The following is a 26,263-nucleotide window of genomic DNA, read 5'->3' as shown; positions in this document are numbered from 1 at the left end:
CCTACCCAACCATACTTTTCGAATTTTTTGAACATATTGTGCCGCCAAAAGTTAAGCCCACGTTTTTTTATGCGCATAGAAAAATGTTCATTTTTAGTGATATTTGAAAGCCAAAAAGCCAAAAATCTCCGTGGATATACAATTCATCCAAACCAAAACAGATACCGCCTAGTCTATTTCTTCACTTTCACTTTCATCACATTGACGTGTTTCATACTCGTCCAATGGAGTTTGTACAAGTTTTTTCCACTGGTATGCTAAACTTGTTAATTCATCTCTTAGTTTTTGAGGAGTTATTTCTGGTTCATATATGACCAATTTCACAGTTTGTTAAAAATTGAAGCTTTCAAGCCTCAGATCACATGTAATTGTCGTCCAAGGTGAAGTCGACATTTCTTATTTTACTGCCCTAGGTTAATATATACTTTTTTTTCATTTCTTTCCAAATTTTTTTCCTTGATTTTTTTCGAATTTATTGCTCAAAATTGTTTCCAATTTTTGTTTTTCAATTTTTTTTTCAATTTTTTTTTCATATTTATTTCAAATTTTTTTGAAATTTTTATTTCAAAAATATATTTCATCCTTCTACAGCGCGGACCGGCCCAAAATGACCGCGGCCCATCGGGAAACTTCCCGAGTTCCCGCATAGCCAATCCGCCTCTGCCATGTAGGGTATGTAACGGCACTACAATTGATATTTGGAATGCTTAATTACAAAAGTTGTGAACGTTACAATGATAATGTTCAAGATGTTTGATTATGCATTGTTAAAACGTTCTCAGATATACTTTGATTCAATTTTACTGGGTGTAGTTTGGTTTATTTGTATGTTTAAATAGAGGTTGATTAACTATGGACTCCTTAACACATTACTTTTATCTATATATTTTATGGTACACTCTTTTAAACTATCACCTTTAGCTATTACAACTTGACTCACAAAACCCTGTATCAATACATTCAAGAGATAACAATTTATCCAAATATTGGGAAATGTACATAGTGTTCCATTTAAATATTAAAAGAAACACATTTTATGTTCAATTAGGAGTGTTTCTGGTCATGGCCAATTTGACAATATGTCTGATACGAGAAAAACTGTCCAAAAAATATAAAATTGCAAATATCTCTAAAGGCAGTAACGGCAACCCTAAAAATGCTTGGCTTGACATGAAAGAAAATTTCAATCTGCATACGACAGACACAAAATATAGGATGTTCCATTTAAGTTAACAAAGTTATAGCTATTTGAAGTTATCAAAATGTAACAGCTAAAATGAGACACCTAGTATTGTTTTAATTTGTTGGTATACCATAATTTAGTGTTACCTTATGCCCTTTACAGGTACCAAAAATCCACTTGATATCACGCTCCTGAAAAGAGTTACTAGCATCTCCGCGGACCCTTGCATATGTCAAATTTTTTCTTTAAAAATTAAAATCTCAAAATTTATAACTTTTAGGTATCGGGAATATTTTATAAAGTGTCCCTCAAATTTCACGTACAATCCGAAAATGCAATAATATATAGGGAGTCCCATTTAAAATAAGTTAATGTCGACTTCCGTTGGAACCGCAAGTGTCATAAAGTTCTAAATATTTTAGCTGTGTTGGCCCTACTACCTTTGCTAGGTTGCCAAATTATCAGATTGAACAAATCAGTACCTACTTTACGAGATATTGATAGTGGCGATTCCCAGTGGGATACCCTGTATATTTGGTAGTATAAAGTTTTCATTCATTATTTGATCTTAGGGGTGAAATTAACCCCCCTCGTAGGGATGGGTGTGGATTTAATTTGCATATATTTCTTTCCAATGCTCAAAATATTATTTTAAAATGTTTTCTGAAAGTATTTACAAATTGTTTTCTTTTCAATATAGGGCTTTACCTTACCCTCACTATTTCACCCTATTTTAGGGAATATTTTATTAGCGTCATACTAAAAAAATGCCCTGGTAGATCGGTTTTTGGTCTGCGAATTCGGATTCAGCATAAAAAATACACAAGATCTATGTATTCGTGTCTCTTGTACAGAACTTTTTTTGTGGGGCTGTTATTAATATAAGTAGGAATAGACGCAAACAATAAGTTTCTGTTAAAAAAGGTTGTAAAGAAGGTTTTTTGGAAGCATATTTAATGGTCTTAGATCCAATACGACCAAATCGTTTCAGTTACTATTTTAAATTTACCATTGAGAAGTACTCGAAACAGTAAAACAATTTGTGCTAGTTTGAAAACTGATAGATGATAATATTAAGAAAAAATGAAATTGAACTAGGTTTTTCAAATTAATTTTGAAAGTTGTTTAAAAAGAAACATTGTTTCTCCATTTTTTTTAAGTAAATAGAAGAAAATGGATAGATAAATATGCTGATAACAGTCAATTACTATCTTCATGCGTGCTTGGTAATAACACGCATGTTATAAAAGAGAGAAAGTATGTGTCATATTAATGCAAAAAAATTAGCTTGGTAAAAATGTAGTCATCCCAAACGAAATAATTTGTATCGACACTCAAAAGGAGAGAAACTATTTTAAAGTCACGCAATCTTTTCGCAAGACGTACAATTTTATATCCTATAGATTGTCATCAAATATAGATGTTTTCAACATTTACCTACCTTCTCATGCTACCTAAGAATAGATTTTACCTATGCTATGAAATAACACCCTTTAAAAGATTTAGTACGTTAATGTGAAAAATGTTAAAACGCTATCCAAAAAAAGGAACGTGCATTTATTTTAATTATTTTATTATTAGGTATTTTAATTATATTTTTTCTAAATTAATGTCGAAAAAAGAGCAATTTCCACTTTTGCAGGAACAGTTGCAGTTTTTTACATAACAATAAACAAAAAATCGCAGGCCAAGCAGTCACTATAGATTTAGAATAAAGAATAAAAAATTGTATTGCACTTTCTTAGCCTTAGTTAAGAATCTTTAACCTGCACTTGCCCTTGTTGTTCTCGGGCTAGACTCTGCGAGGACAAACCCGTTATCACCGACCCGCGACTGAGAAGTGGGATGACTTGTAGATGCCGACAGTGAAGAATAATGAAACTTTTGGAATAATTGTATGCGACCAGTTACAGAGGCCACTACGGAATATTTCAGAGATCCACCATTACCTGAGCGGCGGTTCCATCCGTAGCAGCAGCGACCAACAAGAACCTAAGTCAACCTCAAGGAGAGACTAGGGGTTCTGATAGCGGTTGCGCCCTCACAGAGTCTAGCCCGACAACAACAATAGCAGATCAAAGATTCCTCGTAAATAAAATATTTGAACTTATGTAAAGGCTTATATATACACACCAATACCTACATAATACAATAATAGATCTAGCTGTGTTTCAAGTCTTTAGTAGATGATTAAGTTCTAGAAATTATTCATTTTTTTAATTACTAATTCTGGACTAAACCTATTTCAATAAATTGTCTTGCATATTTTTTTGTTTCCCAAAAAAACTTTTAATAATTTTAAGTGAAATATTGGACAATTTATAACGTCCTCTATAAATGTCTTGAAGACACGCCATCAATGAAACTACCAAACTATGTATTATATATCTAATGAAAATAAACAAGCAGGATGCTCAAATATTTATGATTAAAATTATTATAAAATAAAGAAACATAGAAATAAATTTAGTTGTTATTTACATATACATAAGTGCATTAAACAAATGAAGGTTGATCGCATGTTTCCATTCAATTTTAGACAATAAACAATAGCATAGAATGACGAAGACTTTTTATCAGAAATATTTACATAGTAATTTCTATAAAAGTAATAAATTTTATTACAGCTACCTATAGTTAAATTTACAACACAGTGTTGCCTACTTCACCTTGATAAATAACTGAAATTAACTAACTTATTTAGTTAAAAAATTGCGTCAATTTAAATTTTTTCTGAATACAGACGCAAAATCGAGGTTGAATTCTGAAAAATCATATTTATTTTTTGAAGTGTATGTCACTTTTTAATGAAATTTTTGCATCAAAATACATACCAGCTACCACACGAAATTATTAACAATAATTAGAAGACAGTACCTACTATTAATTATTTAAAGTATTTGTAATTTAACCAGAATTAAATAGCAAGTACGAAATAATAGTTTTCTAAAAAGTATCAATAACTAGGTATTTAGTAAAAATATTTTTAAAGTTCTTAATTCTCTAAACAATAGGAAATATAATTTTTGTTTTAATTCTTTTAACCAGTAACTATTATTCTAATCGCATGAAAAATTTTGACATATTACCAATGTACCAAAAGTCGATAATTTATTCAAATGAGAAAACTGATGACGTGACCATGACGTAACACTTATTCTGGTATAAATTTTTTTGCGTAGGTAATCAGTGTAATCACTGCCACCACAATGCCACATATCTGAAACCTTAGTGCAGGATAAGTAGTGGAAACAAAGCACTAAACTGCACTTCAAGAAAAAATGTTGTTAGTTGTTGATCTAGAAATAACATTTAGAATTTCTATTTTTTCAAAACAATCAATTCTTACACAGGTAAACTGTCTAATGTTTACTTTGTTGAACAGTTCTGAAAAATTTATTACGTATATAATGAAGATCTCATTTGCTATGATGCCGCAGCATCTATTAATCAAAGAAATCTAAAAAAAGAAAAAGTACATACAGGTATAGTATTTCCTCTCTCAATTGAAGAACCAAGAGGTTGACAGTATGTACCAGGTTCGGTCGTTGACGCAGCATTGAAATATTTGAAAAACTTGTTTCCATATTTATTTAGCCATGCCATACCCATTTACAGGGCTGGTCCGCTGGTCGCCCAGTTGAAGAATGAGCGCGCGGGCAAATGCCGCATAAACACAGCTGCACTGGGCGACCTGGTCATAAATTCAGTTATCAACAAATGACCCTGCAGTGCAGTGCAACAATGTGGAATTTGGTGTGATTTAAGTAATTTTAATTTATTATAGGCACCTTCTATTAATCATTCATATTACAATTGGGAAAGGGAGAAATAAGAGAGATATTATGTTTACTAATATTATTGGCATTTTGGAGACCTTTTGAAACGGAACAAAACTAAATTTACCATTAATATAATAAAATTGTTTGAGGACATAAATAATTAAAATATGTTGTTGGCCAAATGAACATATAATAGAAATGTTCTACACATAATATACAAATTATTATAAATTTTTACCTTTAGCAGAAAACTTTTTTAGGGGCGAGTATGAAACTCATTAAATTTTATTGCTATGCGTTTTTATACATGTTCAACTAACTTCAGAAAGATTATATATATTTAAAAAATATATATATCAAGAATTACCCTTCAATCTCTCAAACCGAAGAATTTTCATCACCATACATTTCCATTCATTGAATCCAATATGACCAAATGAGATGATTCTGTAACACCACAGCTCTGGAAAACGAATTTTTACGCAGACCACTTACAAAACCATAAGCTCTATAACCCCATAGCAGAGCCTATAGCCCATAGCCGAGGATCGAAATACAACTAACTCCTGAACGTCATAGTCCTCTAAAGTATACTCTGATTTCTGGTTTACAATTTACGTTTTGTCGGCCTGTGTTATTTCCGAAATCTAATTGTATCCAGAGAATTTCGAAACAAATATTTCAAAAACAATTACCGAAAAACGTATCTATTCAATTGTTTGTTTCATTTGGTTAAAGATAAATTATAGGCTATTTTAAAAGTGTTAATCTAGTTCAAACTAATTTTAAATTTTTTAACCTGAATTATACTAAAAAAAATATCTTGATGGGCAAACAATTGACTTTTCGGAGTTATTTCTTTTTCGCTTTTTTTCCATCAGTAAAGATTTCATTTCTTTCTTAGCGTCTTCAAGCGATTATAGAACATATAGCACATCCAATTCTGTTTGTGAACAGAACGCACATATTAGTAGGATTGTTAGTGAAATTTCAAATTATCCTAACATTTTAAACATTGTTCTATAGTCTGTTTGGAAATGAAAGAGAGTAATAAAACCCCGAGATAAGAACCGGCCATGGGCGTGGTAATATTTCGTTTCAGGTAATTATCGGGTAACACTAATGCTAACAAAAATGACAGGGATTGGAAAATCGACTATCTACAGACTTTTAAAGGAAACAAAAAATGAACAAGATACTGTAAATCCCCCAAAATCATCTACAGGGAGGTCAAAAGTCGTTATAGATGATTTCTTCAAAAATGTCATTCGCAGAAAAGTACACTCATTTTATTTTAAAAAAGAAATACCAACGCTAAACAAAATTTTAAGTGAACTTTCAGAGGACAACGATTTGCCAAAAATCAGTAGAAGCAAATTATGGGCCGTCTTACGAGAGTTGAATTTTTGCTGGGAAAAGCAGAACAGGAAGTCAGTTCTTATCGATAAAGATGAAATTATTTGTTGGCGAAGATCCTACTTAAGATCAATTAGAAAATTCCGTGACGAAGGGAGGAATATTTATTATCTAGACGAAACTTGGGTCAACGAGGGATATACTGTAACAAAAGTATGGCAAGATAAAAATGTAAAAAGTTTTCGACAAGCATTTTTGGATGGACTTTCAACAGGGTTCAAGGCACCTTCAGGTAAAGGGCGAAGATTAATAGTGACACATATAGGTAGTGCCAGTGGTTTTGTAGATGGCGGTTTACTTTTATTTGAATCTAAAAATACAGGTGACTATCACGAAGACATGAACGCAGATGTTTTCGAAGAGTATTTTACACAGATGTTGGATCTTATTCCTCCGGGGTCTGTAATTGTCATGGATAATGCCAGTTACCATTCACGGCAGACCGAGCGGACGCCTACGACTGCTTGGAGGAAAGCCGATATAATTCAATGGTTATCCGGAAAAAACATTTCTTTTGAAACAAATATGGTGAAAAAGGAACTTTTGACACTTGTCAATCTTAATAAAGATCAGAAAAAATATGTTATCGATGAAATGGCAACAAATCGCCAAATAACGGTACTACGGTTACCACCTTATCACTGTGAACTTAACCCAATCGAATTAGTCTGGGCGCAGGTAAAAGGAGATGTAGCGCGAAATAATACGACGTTTAAATTAAGTGACGTGAAAATTTTGTTAAAAAATTCCTTGGAACGAGTAACTGCAGATAACTGGCAAAGATGTATACATCATGTACAAAAAGAAGAGGAGAAAATGTGGGAACTCGATAATTTAATTGACGTTACTGTGGAACCTATCGTTATCAATCTAGGAGACGAAGATAATTCATCAGAATATTCAGAGGATGAATTTTAATATACCTACTTTTTTATTTTCTTTATTGTACATTTATACAACACTACATTTACTCACCATAATTTGAATTTTCAAAATACATATATTTTTGTGTGGAATAAAAGTCTATTCATTAAATTTAAATAAATATTTTGATAATAATATTGAATAATTTTATTTGAATTACTAAAAACCCTCTTAACCCGGTTATGATGCTTAAAGTAGCCTCATGTTTTGAAATGCTGTTTTTATATTGTTTACTTATAAGAGAAATGGACCGAGAAATTGAAGCGGCATAGACAAAGACGGATTGTCGGGGATTAAATTTTAGCTACCTGCTACAATTTAGTACAACCCGGTCACACAAAGTTTTTTTAAAAGTACACCTCATCTATACCGATAATACATAATATAAAAATATTGAATATAAGCACCAGTACTACATTTATTTACGATTTGCATACATAATAAGCTTTTATTACTCTCTTTCAATTCTAAACAGACTATAATTCTTAATGTGAACGTGGAGTAATTCCAATTTCGCTACCGAATATTGTTATTAGGTTGCAAATGTTACTACCAATGTTAGTAAAGATCCAAACTTTGCTAATATTGTTGTGTTGGTGAACGTAGTTACCTGACACTGTTCCCGTCAATGTCGATCTGGAGTACGACATTTTCGTGATACTTTACATTTTTTATAGTATTTTAACAAATCACATTGAATTACATCAATTTGTTACTGTATCTTAACACTACTCAAATTATGTACATACATATAAAATTCACCGGCTAAAGCACGGTCCTAAAACAGATCAAGGTTTTCAGGTATAAATGTCAACAGTTTTTAAGTTTCTGCTGTATACATTAATATGTTAAACCAAAAACATTATTATTGTGACTGAAGTAATATTGATCATATTCGTCAGAATTGCACACTACAAATATTGATTTATAAAAAATGTATGACGTATTTGTTTCGAGATAAATTTAATGTGAAATGCGGTTGCAAATAATATTCTTTATTTGTATAGCTGGGAAAATAATATGAAAGGAACTTCATAAATACGCCGTAAAAAATACCAGGTGTCCCCAGTTTTATAACGGTACTTTCTTTGTTTTCCTAATAAGTACCATATACTTTAATTGTTTTGTGGTAGGTAGTTAAAATTCTAACCATGACCCATGCGACAAACAACTGACGTAGAGCATCATAATTCTCTTTAGTTACTAAGAAATATTTATTCGCAGTTACATTTGTTCAAGTGGAACAAAAATAGTAGGTATATATGAAGTTATATGCAACGCCACAACAATATAGTACAACAGTATAGTTTAGTAGAACAAAATCGAACAACATAGTATTTGTAAGCTCTAGCCAAACTATTGTATAATTATTATTTTTTATGACAAAGTTAAAATAGGTATACTGCCTTTTCTTAATGTTTCTTATGCATTAAGATGTCGATAATAAACTTAAAATGAATTTAAAAATATATCGTTTTGTAATTATTAATAAATACATGTTACAAAATTGCACAATAAGATTTAATATTTGAAAAGATTAAAATGTTATTCAAGATTTACTTAAAAAAAATAGAACACTTAAAATACGTCGTTATGTTGATCTAGAAAATATTAAAACGATATGACCCCCTCGATTTGCCCTATTAAAATAAAGCCAAAACAGTAGGTATTGGTTCAGTATAGGTGATAAAACTTTAAAGTTATTGTAAAATATTGCATCTGTTTGAATCTATATTTCACATAGTTCTATGTGAAGTAACTGTTAATCTAAATTACGTAATGTAAGTACCAAGACCGTCAACCGAGGCAGTCAGAATGCTTTTCACGTCACGTTAGTGTTAGTATACTGTTGCCTCTGTTATCGTACGGATGTTACGTTCCTATCCGTTGGTGTTTATGCTGGATTGGTGGTGTATTGTAGACAATTTAATCTGCAGCTTTTCAATAAATACTGCGTACCTCTATGTCCCGCGGCTCAGTTCTGACGGCCCTATTAATTGGTAAAGAAGGAAAGAACCAAAATATTAAATTATATGAAGTGACAAAGAAAATGTCGAAAAAAAAGTGTAAAACCTAGATCACTTATGTATTCTGGAACATTTTTCTAATTTTTTCAAGAATTTCTGTCACAACTCTTTCCAAGAATTCTTCCGTTTTGTCAAATAACTTACAACTATTGTTTCAAATTGTTAGTCATTGATACAAGAAACAAAATTTTCTGTATCTAGCAAAAAATTAATATAACGAATTATAATGTAAAAATTAGGTAGTTAAGACATTTAGAATATTACTTCTTCCGTTTTTCAACAGCTTTATGTTGTAAAAATTTCTGCATCCAGCGTTGTTAATTTTTGAGAAGTAAAATCAATACAACGTAGAAATACAAGTTTCGTTAAGTTTATTGTAACACGAATATAAATATGTTTGTTACACGAGGTCTGTTCAAAAAATAATCGAACTTTATTTTTTTAATTTTATTAGTTTTATACATTATTGATCTTTGTCTGCTTCAAAGTATTCCCCTGCCCTATTCATACACATTACCAGCCGTGTTTCCATTTCGCTAAGCAGTTCTGGATAGCCTCATTTGGAATGGCCTTTAAAGTCTGTGAAGAATTTGCGAGAATTTGCTTTGATGTCATCAATAGTCCTTTCAGCAGTGATCAAAGTCGAAAAACCATTAGGAAAATTTAACATTGGATCGAGACCGACATGCCAATCCATTGTAATGATTGAACTTTTGTCTCAAATGTCTTAGGCATAAACCGAGCTTTGGTATCTCGTTATGATTCTTTGAATGAATGTTTCATCATCATTGGATTGTTCAAGAAGTTGCCAACAAACGTCCACACGATTTTCTTTCTGTTATTCGGTCATTAAACGAGGAACAAATTTTGCTGCAACTCAATGCATATTAATGTTTTCAGTCAAAAATTCATGGCATGGCCCAATTGAGATGCTAACCTCTTCTGCTATTTCTCTGAGAGTCAATCGACGATTTGCAGGCATCAGATTTTTGACTTTCTGAACATGAGTAATCAGTTGAGATCATCCTGGTCGAGGATCAACTTCAATTGACTGACGATCACTTTTAAATCGTGAAAACCATTCGTAACATTGCGTACTACCAAGAACATTATCTCTGTAAGCTTGTTTCAAAAGTTGAGACGTTTCCGTTAAAGTTTTTATCAGTTTATGCTGCAAACCCCATATAACTAAATATCTCCATTAAGGGGATAATAGCACCTGACTGTCTGCCTCGTGTTGGTAAAATCAGTAAAGTTCTGAGTGAGACGCAGCGAGTGCAAAAAACGTGGTGCGGTACAGTCGGACGAGAAAAGATTCCCAAACATTGAGATTAGACGTCAATGTAAATTGCAGTTGAATTTAATAGAGCACATGCTTCGTTCAATTATTCCGCCATAGTTTGTTCAATTTGAAAACGGTTTTTTTTGTGTTTGAATGGAAAATAATTCGTCTCTAATCGAGCAATGCAAGCAGTGCACAGAAATTTGTTTTTGACTGACAAGATGAACTGTAGAATAAAAAAAGGCGGGAATAATTTTGCATATTAAAATTAATTGTATGAACAGCAGATTGTTTAAATGCAAAAATACAAGGTAAATATAGTTTATTTGTAATATTAGTTTTCTTTTTCTAGTTAATAAGTATTATACAGGGTGTTTGGAAAAGTTGGTACAAAATTTAAGGAGTTGAAAGTAGAACCAAAAATAATAAAAATAGTTCGTATAAACATTGGTCCTCCGGAGCACTGTTACCCCTACAAAGGGGTCTTATAATTGGGATATTTTTTAAAATACTTTCTTTCTGAAGATAATGGAATGAAAATTGTAGGTAATAATCGTATCATACCGCATCATTTAGACGAAGTAATTTTAGGATTTTTCAACTCATGATGGTACATAGTTGTAAAAAAATCGAATGAAATGCAAAGTCGAGCACAAAGATCACAAGTAAGAAAATAAAGAAACGTAAGGATTTAAATGATAGCACCCGAAAGAGATAATCATTAGTATCATTACTATGAAACTGTCACCATGAAGAATAGGTACCTACTATGTGAAAATGTTAAAAAAAAGTTATTGTTCGGAGCCATACAATATTTAAAAAATTATTATTTCTGACCAAACTAAGCAGAATTCGGAAAAAAGGTAGATACATTTTTTTCTTCAAAAAAGTCTTAATTCATTAAAAAATAATATTATTTGCTTGATAATTCAAGGGAATAAAAAAATTCGAAAAATTTCCGTTAAGGGTAGTTAGAAAACTATTTTTATTTATAACCGATTTTTATGAAACTTATGGTAGTTTCTACCCTTATGGTATAATTACTACCTACAATTTTCATTCCATATCTTAATCAGAAAGAAAATTATTTTAAAAAATATCCATCCGGAGGATGAAGTTTTATAGGAATTTTTTTACTATTTTTACTTTCATCTCCTTAAATTTTGTACTTTGTATCTTTTCCACCCTGTATACCACAAAATTTTAAAAAGTTCTTTTCACCACGAGCTTAACTATGCGAATAATATTATATAAATGAATTTCAACATTAATGTATACTTGCAGCAGGGACTGTACCGGTCATAAGAATCCCGTAGTTCAAAGCGGTACCAATAGATCGCAGCATTTTACAGATACAAAATTCCATGAATTTTGAAAATTTATTATACACAAACGACAGCAGGTAAACAATTTAAATTTTAACACAGTATGGTGAATTACATTTTCTAGATGCATGTGAATGGGTTTTGCAAAACCTTTATATTTTGTAAATTTTTTTTCTATTTCTCCGGTTTCATGAAACATATTCAAATGTGCATGCACACAGCCCTAGATTATACAATTCTATATCATTCCTACAAATTTGAAACGATTCCGACGAATAATAACGAAAATATGAATTTTCAAAAATATGATGGTGTGTTATAATCCCCTTAACGCGTAGTTCAAAAAGTTCGGTTATTTTCTGAACAGACCTTGTATGTCAAGAAGATTGAAGAAACACGACCTATATTCGCTAGATAGTTGATCGCAAAGAATCGGCGTAGGTAATATAAGAAAAACAATCGAGAATAATTACTGACTGAACACAAGAAATACATTTTATGCTTGAAGTTTCGTTCTAGTTCTAGTTGAATCGGGAATTTATAGACGATTCAAAATATTTACTCAGTGGTATTTGGTAAACAGCAAATTCAATATGAAATAAAAGGAAATTTTAAATCATTTAGACCACGAACTGCACATGAAGCAATTGAAGTGTGGCTGGAATTTTAAATACACCGAAATGATCATGGATTCATTTAACTCAGTATCAGCAAATCTTAACTTTTTTGTCCTTAGTTTTGTCCCAAGCAATCCGCAGTACAGCCTCTCTATATGTTCTTAAACTATTGCGTTGTAGTTCTTTGTATTCAGTGCCTAATAGTCTTTATTAGCGTTTTGGATATTATTTATAGTCAAAAGAGAAAACTTATAATGAAATAGATGGATTTATGCATATCTGAAGGATTACTGTTAATATTTAGATTAATTTTATTATTTCCAAAAATATAAAAACAACCTATAAATTATCGTTTATTTTCTATTTCAGTAGGTGAATCTAGTTTCTTTTAGATAAAACCAGAACATGCATTTAGAAAATCAACTTAAAACAAGCTTCCGACTAGCATTATGTGTGTGATACGTAGAACATATTTTAATATTTTACTAAGAAACGCTAGTTTACCAACCTGTGAATAATTCTCTGGTTCATTTAACTTTTTTCAGAAGTAGAAAAACACATAATAAAGTAAAACCGTATAATTAATGTCACAAATAAATAATCGCGCACAATAAATAATATGAAATAAACATTTTCAAAACCACAAACCAGATATCCCAATGCAATCTTAAAAAGAAAAAATATTCATAATTGAATTTTTGCAATGGATCTAACGTAATAAACATGCTTCGAAATATTTTCATTTGAAACTATTAGGAAATGGATTTTATAGATATGGTGTTGCAATGTAGCTTCTATCTTCACACGCCTATGAAGCTATAGCTTTCCATTTTTTCCATAAAATGAAGGACAATGAGGTATTTGTTTGATTTCTAATACGTATGGATTAAATACTCGTATTTTACTTTAAATCTATATTCCCTAAAGCAAAATGATTTATACGAATTTCGTCATCATTAGTATTAAAAATAAGTGTATTAATTAAAATGAATTAATTGAATCTTCAATTGGTATGTAAATTTATGAATAAATAAATTTGATGAAAAATTAAAAATTGTAGTTTCTCATGAGCAATTATTCAGGTTTACATTTAAATTTAAAATTAAAAATTATCTATCTTCCCGATTTTTTTTATTATTGAGATTAATTTGTGACTTTATATAGTAATAAGTTATATACCCCCTAAAAGACATGACATTTCTCTGATTTTTTTTTACATTACCTACAACGATTTGAATATATTTTTACAGTTTTAGGTCTATTATTTGCCAGATATATTCAACAATGTCAGTAATTGACTAACTTTCGTCATCTTCAGGCGTTTCCAAGTAGTTTTCAATTTGCCATACCATGGCTGTATCCAGAAGAGTGGTTTAAAATTTTCCAAACAAATTAACGTCAGAAAAAAACGGTTTTTCCAAAAAAAATTAAAAAAAAAAACAAAAAATATTTAAAATCATAGCCTTTAGAAATTAAATTAATAACAAAATGAACCATTTGCGCTTTTAGAGGAAGCTGACAAAAATTTGGAATATATGTTAAGGATCATAATATTGCTCTGAAATCAGAAAATTCAAAAGCATAAGACAATTCAGAAGATTAATCATGGATGAGAATCCATGTGAATTTACAAAATAATGTTTTTTGAGTTCGTTTCATGTTGAGATTTGTTTAAAAAAAAACACTTTTTTGTGTTATAAAGACTTATAATTTACTCATGACTAGGCTTAGTGCACGTGCAGAGTTTAACAGAGCCCACACGGGAGTTGATGGCCTTCACAGCTGACTCGCCTTTCGAACTGTTCAGTTATTTACGGAACGTCGTAGTAGTTGGTGTCGCGTCGACACCTTTCTTGTGTATTTATATAACTATTTAAAAATAGTAACATAATTTACATTAACAATTATTAGTTGGGGGGGAAAGTGAAGTAAAATGCCAAGAGAAAAAAAATAGATGGGAATTATTTCAAATGTGGTTTGACAGTGATCCCGAAGGTTACAGGGACATGCGTATTAAAGGAAATGACCTGTCTTGTACTGTGTATGAACGCATTATAAGTTGTTACAAAACTAAAGTGACAAGACATTTGAAGAGCCATGCCTTGTCCAGCGCTGAAGACTCTGTATTTATCTATGAACTTACAGACGCCTTTCTTTCGAGCAATATTCCATTAAACAAACTAGAGAACCCAAGTTCCGTAATTTCGTAAATTGGAATCACATGACTATCCCTAAATAAATAGTTTCATATAATGGATGACGTACAAAAAATATATGCGATATCAATAATATACGCCCAGTAGTACGATAAAAAGAAAAATGCAAAGAGTGTTGGAACAAAATCCAGGATAGACCATTTTGGAAAACATATGTAAAGTTTTATTTGGTACATATCAGGAATTACCAGCAAATATATTAATTATGCCTCAACAATTCCTCATACTGTCCGTTGTCAACAGTAGACGTTGAACGGTCATTTTCCCTACACAAGTTAATATTAAGTGATAAACGTCGCCTTTTCACTAAAGAAAACTTACAATTAGAAAAACACGTAGTAATATGTTTTAACTCCTTCCAATTTCCAATATGCCATGGAAGCCTTGTCTCAACACTAAGGTTTATCAGGTAAGTGGTGTCATTTAAATTTATATAGGTATTTTATCCTCTACTTAGCCTTGCTCTTTGGTAATAGTACTATGTTGCGATATATTTTCTGCAAACATATTAATATTTTCATTCGTAATCTGATTACGGTCCTGTTAAACTCCGCGCCGCACTAAGCCTACTCATAACAATTAAGATTCTGATTATTTTTGTTATTTTAAATAAAATGTACTTTGTTAATTTGTGCATAGACTCCACTGATTGGAGAGTATGTTATTTTCATATCGATTGATGCTTAGGTATTCCAGCAAAATATATCTGAATGTTAATAAGTATATTTTCCAAATTTATTTCGAGTTTCTGTCAATGTTTAATTTTTTCCAATTATTTTCAATTATTGATTCAGAATATATATAAAACAGAAATTGAAAATATTTTCTTTTTGCCACATCATTTCATAATTTCATTTAATAATTACAAGATTGGATGAGCTATTTATTTTTCATTACTTAGTAGGTACCTACTATAGAAATAAATGAAATAAACCCCTGAATTTGGAAACCAATATTAAGAAAACGGATTGGCAAAAAAATTTGAAATTTGGACCATATATAGCCTTAGTATTACTCTATTATGTGCTAAAATTTCAGTTAGTTTTGTTGACCAATTTTTTAGTTATTAATGAAAATTTTTAAAAAATCACGGTTTTCTGTCTACAAAATTGATACCTCTCACATTAACTCGTAATTCTTTTGTTAATTGATAAAAAAATTCAAAATTTTTACTGACGATAAGTCGAAGTATTGTCTTTAGTACTTTGAAGATCATTTGTCTCAAAAGCTCTTCTTTCTTTTATTTTTAAGCAAAACAAAAGGGAGTGTTATCTCCATAAAAATTGCATTCCTTAAAAAAAGAAAAAAACTGACAGGCAGTAAATAACTGTAAACAATAATCTGAAAAAATTTGTTAAAATAATACAGTTATAAATATGATATTCTTAAAAACAGTATCGAAATGGTCAATTACATTCATGGTCCGATGAAGGGTATACAGTACAGCCTTTATAACTATTATTTTAACATTTTTTTTCAGATTGTTGTTTATAATTATTTACTACCTGTAAGTTTTTTTCTTTTTTTAAAGAATGCAATGTTTACGGAGATAGCTAACGTTTCGAAATCTTTTGTAATTCAACAAATAGGTAGTAATAATAATTAACAATTGCCACGCATCAACAATTGTAAATGATCAATTTCCAAAATCAATTCTCGTTACTGATGAAGCCAGTTTTACTACAGTATTTTCAATTTACATAATAATCATTTGTGGAGTGAAGAAAACCCCCAAGCTAATTTTCTCAATGGTCATCAACACAAATTTAGTATCAATGTATGGTCGGTTATTAATGATAATTTGATAGGTCCTTATGTGTTGCCCATTTATTTAAATTTTCATGAAGAGGTCTTACCTGAATTATTAGATGATGTCCCTTTAAATATTTGACAACGTATGTGGTTTCAACATGACGGGGCACCCCCGCATTTTGCAGTTGTTGTAAGAGAGTACCTCAACAGAACATTCGAAGAAAGATGGATCGGAAAAGGTGGTCCGGTGCACTGGCTCGCCCGGTCGCCGGATTTATCCCCACATGATTATTTCTTATGTGGTCACATGAAGAGCATTGTCTATGAAACCCCTGTCAACACGGTCGAAGAATTGACCGCTGGGGTTGAAGCCACATCGGAACAAATTAGAAATACCCATCAAATTATGAACAACGTTCATAGAATCATGATCTGACTATATAATGCGTGCATTCAAGTCAACGGACGTAATTTTGAACAGTTTTTGTAAATTTTAGTCGCTAAATTGATAAATAATTATTTTTAAGTTTTTTTAAGTTAAAATCCTATATGTTGTTAAATTTCGTTAAAATTGTTAATTATTACTACCTATTTTTTAAATTACAAACGGTTTTAGAAACAGCAAAATGTTTTTGTTCATAAAAAGTCATTTTTCTTGAAAACGGTTGACTTTAGAGCAATGAACCAAGAGAACTCTTTTTGTGTAAAATTCATTGGCGCTCCAGAATTTGCTGTCAAATGTCAATTTTTCCAGTGGCGTAAAAGTTAGGGGGAAAAACCCTTACGATACTTTAAAATCTCCACCACTGGCACGTCCAATGAATTCGAGAAGGGTGCGAAAAAGTAGCTATTAATAGTGGTAATGTGTGTACAAAAGCTCAGTCCTGTAGTTATAACGGTTCCTAAGATATTGGCAAAAAACTTAAAAAAAAATAAAGTTTTGACCCGTGTATTTCGAAAACGAAAGCCTGGAGAGAAAAATGGAAGAGGAAAAATATGTTTCTTTTTTCAAGAGGAATTTACAGTTTTCCGTTGCGACACTTATTTAGGAACACCCTGTATATGGGCCAAATTTCAAATTTTTTTTGCCAATCCGTTTTCTTAATATCGGTTTCCAAACTCAGGGGTCTATTTCATTTATTTCGATAGTAGGTAATATTTGGAATGATTACACAGACCCATAAAAAAAATACCAGAGACTAGATCCACATATCCTTATGTATTTTGACGCGCTGAAAGGAGTCGAAATTGTTCCATCACCCTCCAGTTTTTTTTTAAATCGCGAAAAACTACCCCAACAACACGGAAAATCTTCAAATTCTCGCTTAAGCACGGGTCCGAAGGTTGAGATAAACGTGAGAACCAGCACAATAAGACTATTTTATATGTATTTTGACGGGTCTAGTCTCTGATATTTCCAATTTTTTTTTTGTGGGTCCGTGTTATTTATTAGTTTAGCTTATTATTAATGAGTAGCTTGTATGTGGAATTGCTTCCTTATCATACCTATAGTTAGGTATATGACTTCATTTGATAAGAACTTAAATAAACGTTTTTAAATACATAATTAGAATTAGCATACCTACATTTTGAATGTACATTTGAAATATGTATTAATTATATGCACTAAACAGCAATAAATAAAAGAAATTAAAATTTAAATTAATATTTTTGTATTAATAATATTTGCATAGCTCACCTCAAGGCAGCAGTATTTTGTTATTATACTTTAGACAACTGTTCTGTGTTTATATTACGAGTATAATACCTACCCAAAGGAAAATTCGTAAATACAAAATGTACTACCAGTAATTATAGATAAGTCATTGCTTATAATAACTGTAAAAAATAAAGTATTTACCATGGAAAAAAATTATTTTAAGATGTGAGTACAATTTTGCAACAAAAAAAACGTAACTAGAACAAATGTTTTTGTTGACAGTCATTATTTAAGATTCATAGTTGTTATTATGCATCTGGATTTAGACGTTGTTTTTACCTATTTTTTTAAGTGTTTCCTCGCAAACTGACACACACATTTATTCTCGTTCACATGGTTGGGACTGCTACACTTCCACTTATTGCATAACACAAACCTCATGCGAAACGTCCACTCACTAATCCTCTTACACTTTACGGTCAAGAAACGACGAACCTAACTGAAGGAACTGAAGGAAGTTAAATTTCTTACCACCACTCTGAGGTGCTTACTCACTTCAACGTTGCCGCTAGTCCAACCGTTCGGCGAGTCTAGAAAACAACACAGAATCGTGTGCAACTAGTGAGGAAAACAAAGCATTATATCATTTAATATTCCATCCGGATTATTTGATGAACGTGGAAGTGATTTACATTATATGAAAGTCTACTACTTAAGATTGTTTTACAAAGCATGAAGTGAATGAGCAGCTATAAATAAAAAAAAGGTGTATCCATAGAAATTATAGGAAATCTTTCAGAGAGTGATGCAACTATTCAAAATAAGGTTGCATCTTTTGGACCCCCTACAACAAAGTTAATAATCAAAAGACTTTTTTCTGTTGATCTCTTCATAAAATGTAATCAAACTTATTTCATAATCAGCCAAAAAGTATAACGATAATCTATGTATAATCGACAAGAATGAATCATCCCGGTCCGTCAGGTTTTCCAGGACGTAAAATATTATGAGAAGTACACTAAATTAAAGCTAGCGAAGCTTTGCGACCAAAATCTGCATTTTTATATCCTCACCAACTTGTTGCAGCAGACATTGAGATGAAAATTTTCATAGACTTTTATTCCATGCTGGTATTTTCTATAATTATAATAAAAAAAAGGAAAATGAAGCATAGATGGTAGGAAGGGGGGTCATAGATGAGGGGAAATACTTTTTATGCACGTCTATAATGCAAATGTATTTTTAGATGGAGGGTTTATTTGTTTTACTTATTTTTGTCTTTTAGTTTTGATTTAAGACTTGTTTTACGATTTTTTTGGATTAATGTTATTTAACTATTTTATTTCCTAACTTCTCTGATGATACGGACTCGGATATGATTCTGCACAGACAAAATGGCTTTGCAATTGAGTTAAAAAATATATATTATTTTTTGTTTTTAACACTAAACATGTGATTTCAGTTTGACAGTAGTAATAAAGACGAAATATAGAAGGATAAAATTGCAAATTTTCCAAGATCGGTCATTAAAAGATCCCAACTGTGCATGAGCGAATAGCGAATTGATCATTTAATCTTAAACAAATATCCTAACAATCCAATATTTAATTAATCTGACTTTTAATATTAAATTAAGTAAATTAATAGAATATTTGTCGAAAACTCTTACCAAGATCGGTATTTTAAAATACAGCAGTTTTTTAAATACCAAACCTCAGCCCAACGTAAACAAAAAATTCCTATCATGTATTCAGAAAAGTTACAATATCGCCCTACCACAGAATTGACCTGTAGACAACGTTCGATCTAAGAAACAGTACCTTTGAATCAAAGACATACACATGAAGTATTTGAGAAAGTTAATTTAAACCATAACTTCCTTTACTTTAGTTATTAATCAAAATATTTTTTAAATCTTACATCATCGAGAATTTGCCAAGCTTCCCAGCAGCCCAGTCCGACGCTGGACATTCTGTATTCAAAGCGAAATAGATGGGTTACGAAAGCCGTTGTTAGGGGTTGCTTCTTATTTTGTGGCAGATGGGACAAAAGAAATATGGAAAACGTGTTAACAGTCACGTCAACAACTGTTACCCAGAACATCGTCTCCATCTTTTTAATGAATAAAAATTTTCTTCCAATTCTGGATTTCATTTAATTTAATACGTTGTATTGTTGTACAATGCCAAAACTGAAGAATAATATTGTCTTTGATCTACAAATAGATTTTCCGATTTTAGTTTATGTTTACTGGAACACACTATAAATCTGACTACTCAGTACAAATAAACGGAAATTAATGAAGATAATTTTAATCTAGCCTTCTCTTATAATAAAAAAAACAGTTGCAGGTTCACAAAAATTATTAACTAATAGATTTTCCTAAATATCTACCCTAAACATAATTTATTTAAAATTAACTTAACAAGATTTTAACATATTTAATCAACAAAACAAGTTTGCCACTTCTTTATATGAATTGTACCAAATCATGAAGCCGGTCCTGAATATATGCGCACAAAAATCCTTATATTCGATATAAGCAGGAGTTATATTTATATCATTGACTGATATAAGTAGTACCGAAGTTTTTCGTGTAGTACTTGGTGGCAAACATCACTTAAGTCATGTGTATATCTTTTAACCTTGAAAAATATGATGTTTATTATTACTAACGTAAGCAAATACCTGTGTAACTAACTATGATATACAGAGTAACAAATAATAGTTCCCCTTTTTTAAGAAAAATTACAATTTTAAGATGTACGTGATTGTATGATTATATTGCAGTCAGTACAGAGATACTGTAAAACTGGAAACATATTTTCTGATACATTGAAAGGCATTTTTATGTTTTTAATGTTAAGGCGGCTGCAACGTGGTACAGGGTTGGCTTTAGGTAGTGTCTATTTTGCTATACTAAACGCTTTATATGGAACTTATCACAAAATATATAAGTATAATATGTAATAATAACTATGTACCAGCAAAAGTTAACAAAATAATAATTTCTTACTGATAAGAAAAGCGACTGTAGAAAATAATGAACAGTTGTCCTAAGTGTTCCGCAGTTAATCGTCTTCAGGGATCAATAAATACCCATTTCAAAAACGAAAATGACCATTCAACATTTTTAATCCAAGTTTTTAATATATGCTATTTTTACTAATGATGGCGAAGCATCAGCTACTTCATATTTTAGTCATCCCACTATCACCGTCATTGTACAATAAAATGTACATGTCTGCCTCTGAGCTTCGCTTCAATCAATTTATTCGATACGTATCTAGAAGCACAATAATGCCTGCCTTGGCGACCTGGTGTGCTGAAGAACAATCCCGGTTTTTCGCTGAAAGACGTTGGCTGTGCATTAACGCTTTGCACGTGTTTTTATAGCAGTCAGTGGTATTGTGTATTGTGAGCATAGAGCGGCACACAGCAAGACCATAAATTTAGCGTATTTCTGCTACTACAACGCGTATTGCTACATTCTAGCATAATAGTTTATTTATTTGATTGTCGCCATAGAGTTTCCGATATATAATAATGAATTTTAACCAAAAAATTACATATTTGAAATTTGAATGAAGTAAAAACTGTAAAGTTAGCATAGTAGCCATTTTTTTGTCTCGTGAAACTAAGGGTGGAATTACACAGTTCATTTTGGTATAATCATCGAGAATGAATCATCTAATCTAAAGATTCTAAAGTAAATGAAATTTAAACATGTATCATAAATAAATTAATGCAAACACCATTTTTTATTAGTGATATTGTGAGAAACACCTACTCTGCGCACTACAGCCCTGATATTACACATCGAAATGTTTTAAAGTGCATCATCACCTTAACGATTTTTGCAACGACAAAATGTGATTCTGCGTATGTTCTAACACAAACGCAGAATATTACTTGCACGTGAATAAAAATGTGCATAGCTACAGGGTGTAAATTACTTTCAATCATTTCAAATTGCCTGCCAGGTACGCATGAATAATCTCATCAATATTCATTATATTTTTACTTTTATTGTATAAGCTCTATTAACCGTTTTTCCTGTAGTTAAGTCATGCAGAGCATGCAGAGACTTCTTTAAGAATTTTTGTTTTATTTGGCTACAAAAAGAAGGGTTAGAAGATTAATACTCAATTAGTATTGAATGTACATAACTCTTAAAAATTTGTCGAAATTGTTTCTTGTTCACTTTCTAACTTTTTCTTCATTACAGTTTCCAAACATCTCATGAGAAATCATACACCAGATGTCTACCATGTCGAAATTTTAAGCATATTGATCTACACATTACGTATGCTATAATCTGAAATATATCAAGAATTATATCATGTCAATGTAGCAATGAACATTTTTATTTTATTACCTGAACTACTACTATTTTTCATATATAAACACTTTGGTTTAACTTTATTGATGTGATTAAAGTACAGTATGATGAACTTTATTGGCATGAAATATCTTTTTATATAAAACATGTATTATAGTCTTTCCGATATCAATTGAAGAACCAAGAAGTTGACAGTATGTACCAGGTTCGGTCGCTGTCGCAGCAACTTGGCATTGAAATATTTGAAAAACTTATATTTATTTAGCCATACCCATATACAGGTCTTGTCGAACTAAACGTGGAGGTGGTAGAAATGTATACGCCCAGTTGAAGAATGCGAGCGCGGGCAAACGAAATACAAACACAGCTGCATTGGACCACTTGGCAATAAATCTCAGCTGTTGACAAGTGGTTGAGAAATTGCCTAGCAGTGCAGTGCAGCAATGAGGAATTTAATGTGATTCAGGTAATTATTTTATTATAGGTACCTTCTATTAATCATTGATTTTACAATTGCGAAAGGGAGAAATAATATTATTACAACATGGCATTTTGGAGACCTTTTGAAACGGAACAAAACGAAATTTACCATCAATATATTCTCTACACATTTGTATACAAATTGTTATAATTTTGTACCTTTAGCAGAAAACTTTTTAGGGATGCCTATGAAAGTCATTAAATTTTATTGCCAGGCGTTTTTTTACATGTTCAACTGACTTCAAAAAGACTATACTCGGATTTGTTTTTAATACAGACATGGTAATGCACATCAAGCGTAAAAAATTGTGTTTCTTTATTTTTAACTTGAATGCATGTCTTTTTAAATAAATTTCATAAAAATATCCCTATGAATGAACTGCTTATTGTGCTAAAAGTGCATATCATTGCCTATTATTTTTAAAATACAAGTGAAAAATGGGAACAATTATAGCATAATAACAGCGACTATAACAAGAATTCTTGTTATAGTCACTGATAATAATGTGATAAACATGTATTGTCATCTTTTGCTTAAAATTATCCAAGAATTCAGAATCTCCCATAAAATTGAAATTGTTTTCTCTGATAAAGTTACAACGTGAAACGAGTTTAAAATCTTCGATACTGAATAATTTTTTATTGTCATATTTATCAACAATTCTTGTTTAATAGTCCTGTCACATTACCGAAAAATAAATTATATTGTTTTTCTTTTCTAATTCAACACTATCACATTTAAACCGTTAACATTCCACAAAGAAATTTCCTGATTCTGTGAGTTTAAATAATACATCACTTTCAGTTTTCGATAAAAAAAGTAAAAACAGAAGCGAAAATTTCCCATTTTTCCTCGATAAATTCAAATGAAGATCAAATTTCTCTTTGACGAGTTAGTCGTTATCAAATTTCGGAATTCTGCCCTAATTTCATCGAACTTGTATCACTTTAAAAATAGCCGAGACCCCAAAAGTGCAGCTGGAAAAACCTACACCCTGTATAAAGCAACGTACCTGCAACATTCCTTTTATATGGTATTAAAAAAATTAGAAAAAAAATCATCCATTAATATTTTGCCTAAATCTGGCAATTTAAAGTGGAAAAATGTGCGTTAAAAAAAACTTTACATACATGAAACATGAATAACGCAAGTGCATTTATCTTTTCCTTTTATTTTTAATGACTTGAGATATTACTTAACTTCCGTTTGTGTAAACATTTTTTAATTATCAATTAAAATGTCCAACGGACGAGAAAATGGGAAAATGTAAAATATACGTACCATAGAACTCCAAAACTTTGATAGATAGCAATTAATGCACTTCTGCATTCATATTTAAACAAATAACTGTGTTTGCTGTTGTTTGGATTAAGTTATTATTATTATTAGTTAAAAAATGATTAATGCTTCTTATTCAAAATTAATATCTCATATATTACGTGTAGGTATTCCAGATAGATAAAATTAAGAGATATTTAACATAGACATTAATCCGACAGTTAGTCACAGCTAACAGTAACCATAATCCTGATGAACAGAAGAACAGATTTGCTTCAGTAGACCTTCGACTGCATGGGCGTATCAACTACGCATAATTCTCTAAAAGGAAATATACATTATGCAACACAATAGATTCTACATAAAAAATCATTATAAATGTAAACATGACAAAGTAAATTCAATTTAAATTTTCAATTTTCAATAGGTTATAAATTGTACAACTAAATGGCTTCCATTGTGCTCCTTATGTAAATACTTTTAGTGTGCCTCAAGGCTCCCACTTAAGGCTACTACTTTTTGTTATCTACCTCAACGACTTACAGTTATGTTTTCAACACAGTAAATTTTTAACTGAAGTCGATAATATAAAAATATATCTAAGTATTTCAAATCTATCTTGAATAGATTATTTTTGTATTTTTTAAATATATTATAAATTAGCTCTCGCATTTTTTACTTTATTTCAAATGTATTAAATTAAAAAAAAATCCTATCAAATGAAGTCATTTTTAATTTTTATTAAAGGTAATTATTATAATTACAGATTCTAGATGTTGTTACTATAATTCAATTCTGCGTAGCCAATATCATGAGTTAAGAATCTTATTTTGCATATTTAGATTTTTAATGTCGAAGAACATTCTTTGATTTGATTTTGACGTAACTATAACATTCTACATTCTACATTTGGGTCAATCAACAACAAAATTATTCCAAATTAAAATTTAACATAAATAAAATATTATTTCAATTAAATTACAATAATTATAATATTCATTTTCAATCTCATTTTCTCTTATATAATAATTTTCTATGGTTATTGTGATTTACGAGTACTATAACCTATAAAATTATTTATGAGATGTGGTATTCCAGCTTCCAGCAAGTGACGCCAATGGTATCACGGTCCAGTGCTGTCCATCTCACAAAACCTGATTCCGTAGAGAAAATAAAAAAAGACATATAATCATTCAACTTTGTCTAATAATGCTAGATAAGTTGACAGAGCAAAGCAAAGAAATTGCTTTGCTTCCAGAAACAGTTCTTGACAGACATATTTTATTTATGAATCCTTTAATGGGAGACAGAAACATAGAGAAATTATGAATAATTGCAATAGGTAATACAAAAAAAAAGAAATTTATAGAACATTCAAACCGATGGTGAAACTACATTATCAAAAACTATTAACTGTGTCGAAAAACTAATTCTTTGTCAATTGGTAAGACCGTATCAAGTTATCACTTTCAGAATAAAGGAATATAAGTACATACAACGTGATTTGTAAAATATGGAGCTCTAAGAGAAGAGAGAAAGTTATTTTACGTTTTTCCAACTGTTATATTATCTTAATTCAAACACTATACACAAACTCTTATAACTAAACTGAATATATTTTTTAATTCAATGTGTACTGGGATATATTGCTCTGAATTGTAAAAATATTTAATTTAATATGAAATTTATCAAAAAAGTGAAGTTGTAACAGAAAGTAGAAAATTTACATTATCTGCCACTTTTTTTCATTAAAATTAAGCAAAAATTAAATTAAAAAAATGATACTGAAACATATTAAATTAATTGCTTTGTTCTGAGAAAGCTGTGGTTATATTTTTTATACATAATTATGACTAAGTGTTTATAAAATATTCTTAAACTTGGGCAAGGAAAACTCTTCTTCATTTTTGACACACCGAAATATTACACCCAGTATATTTTAAACCTATCTAATATAAAAGCAAAATTACTCAATGTT

General features: G+C 30.6%; 1 protein-coding gene across 1 annotated transcript in view; it reads right to left on the bottom strand.

The window, feature by feature from the left end:
• LOC108914397 overlaps positions 1-18,741 on the bottom strand; it is a 28,726-nt gene extending 9,985 nt beyond the window's left edge. The window contains exon 1 of the mRNA XM_018720214.1: positions 18,524-18,741. The gene's annotated coding sequence lies outside the window, so the exon portion shown is untranslated. The remainder of the gene's footprint in view (positions 1-18,523) is intronic.
• Positions 18,742-26,263: the final 7,522 nt, after the last annotated feature.

The sequence above is a fragment of the Anoplophora glabripennis genome, unplaced genomic scaffold (assembly GCF_000390285.2).
Source record: "Anoplophora glabripennis isolate ALB-LARVAE unplaced genomic scaffold, Agla_2.0 scaffold50, whole genome shotgun sequence".
Lineage (NCBI taxonomy): Eukaryota > Metazoa > Arthropoda > Insecta > Coleoptera > Cerambycidae > Anoplophora > Anoplophora glabripennis.
This window is presented reverse-complemented; position numbering and strand designations above follow the sequence as displayed.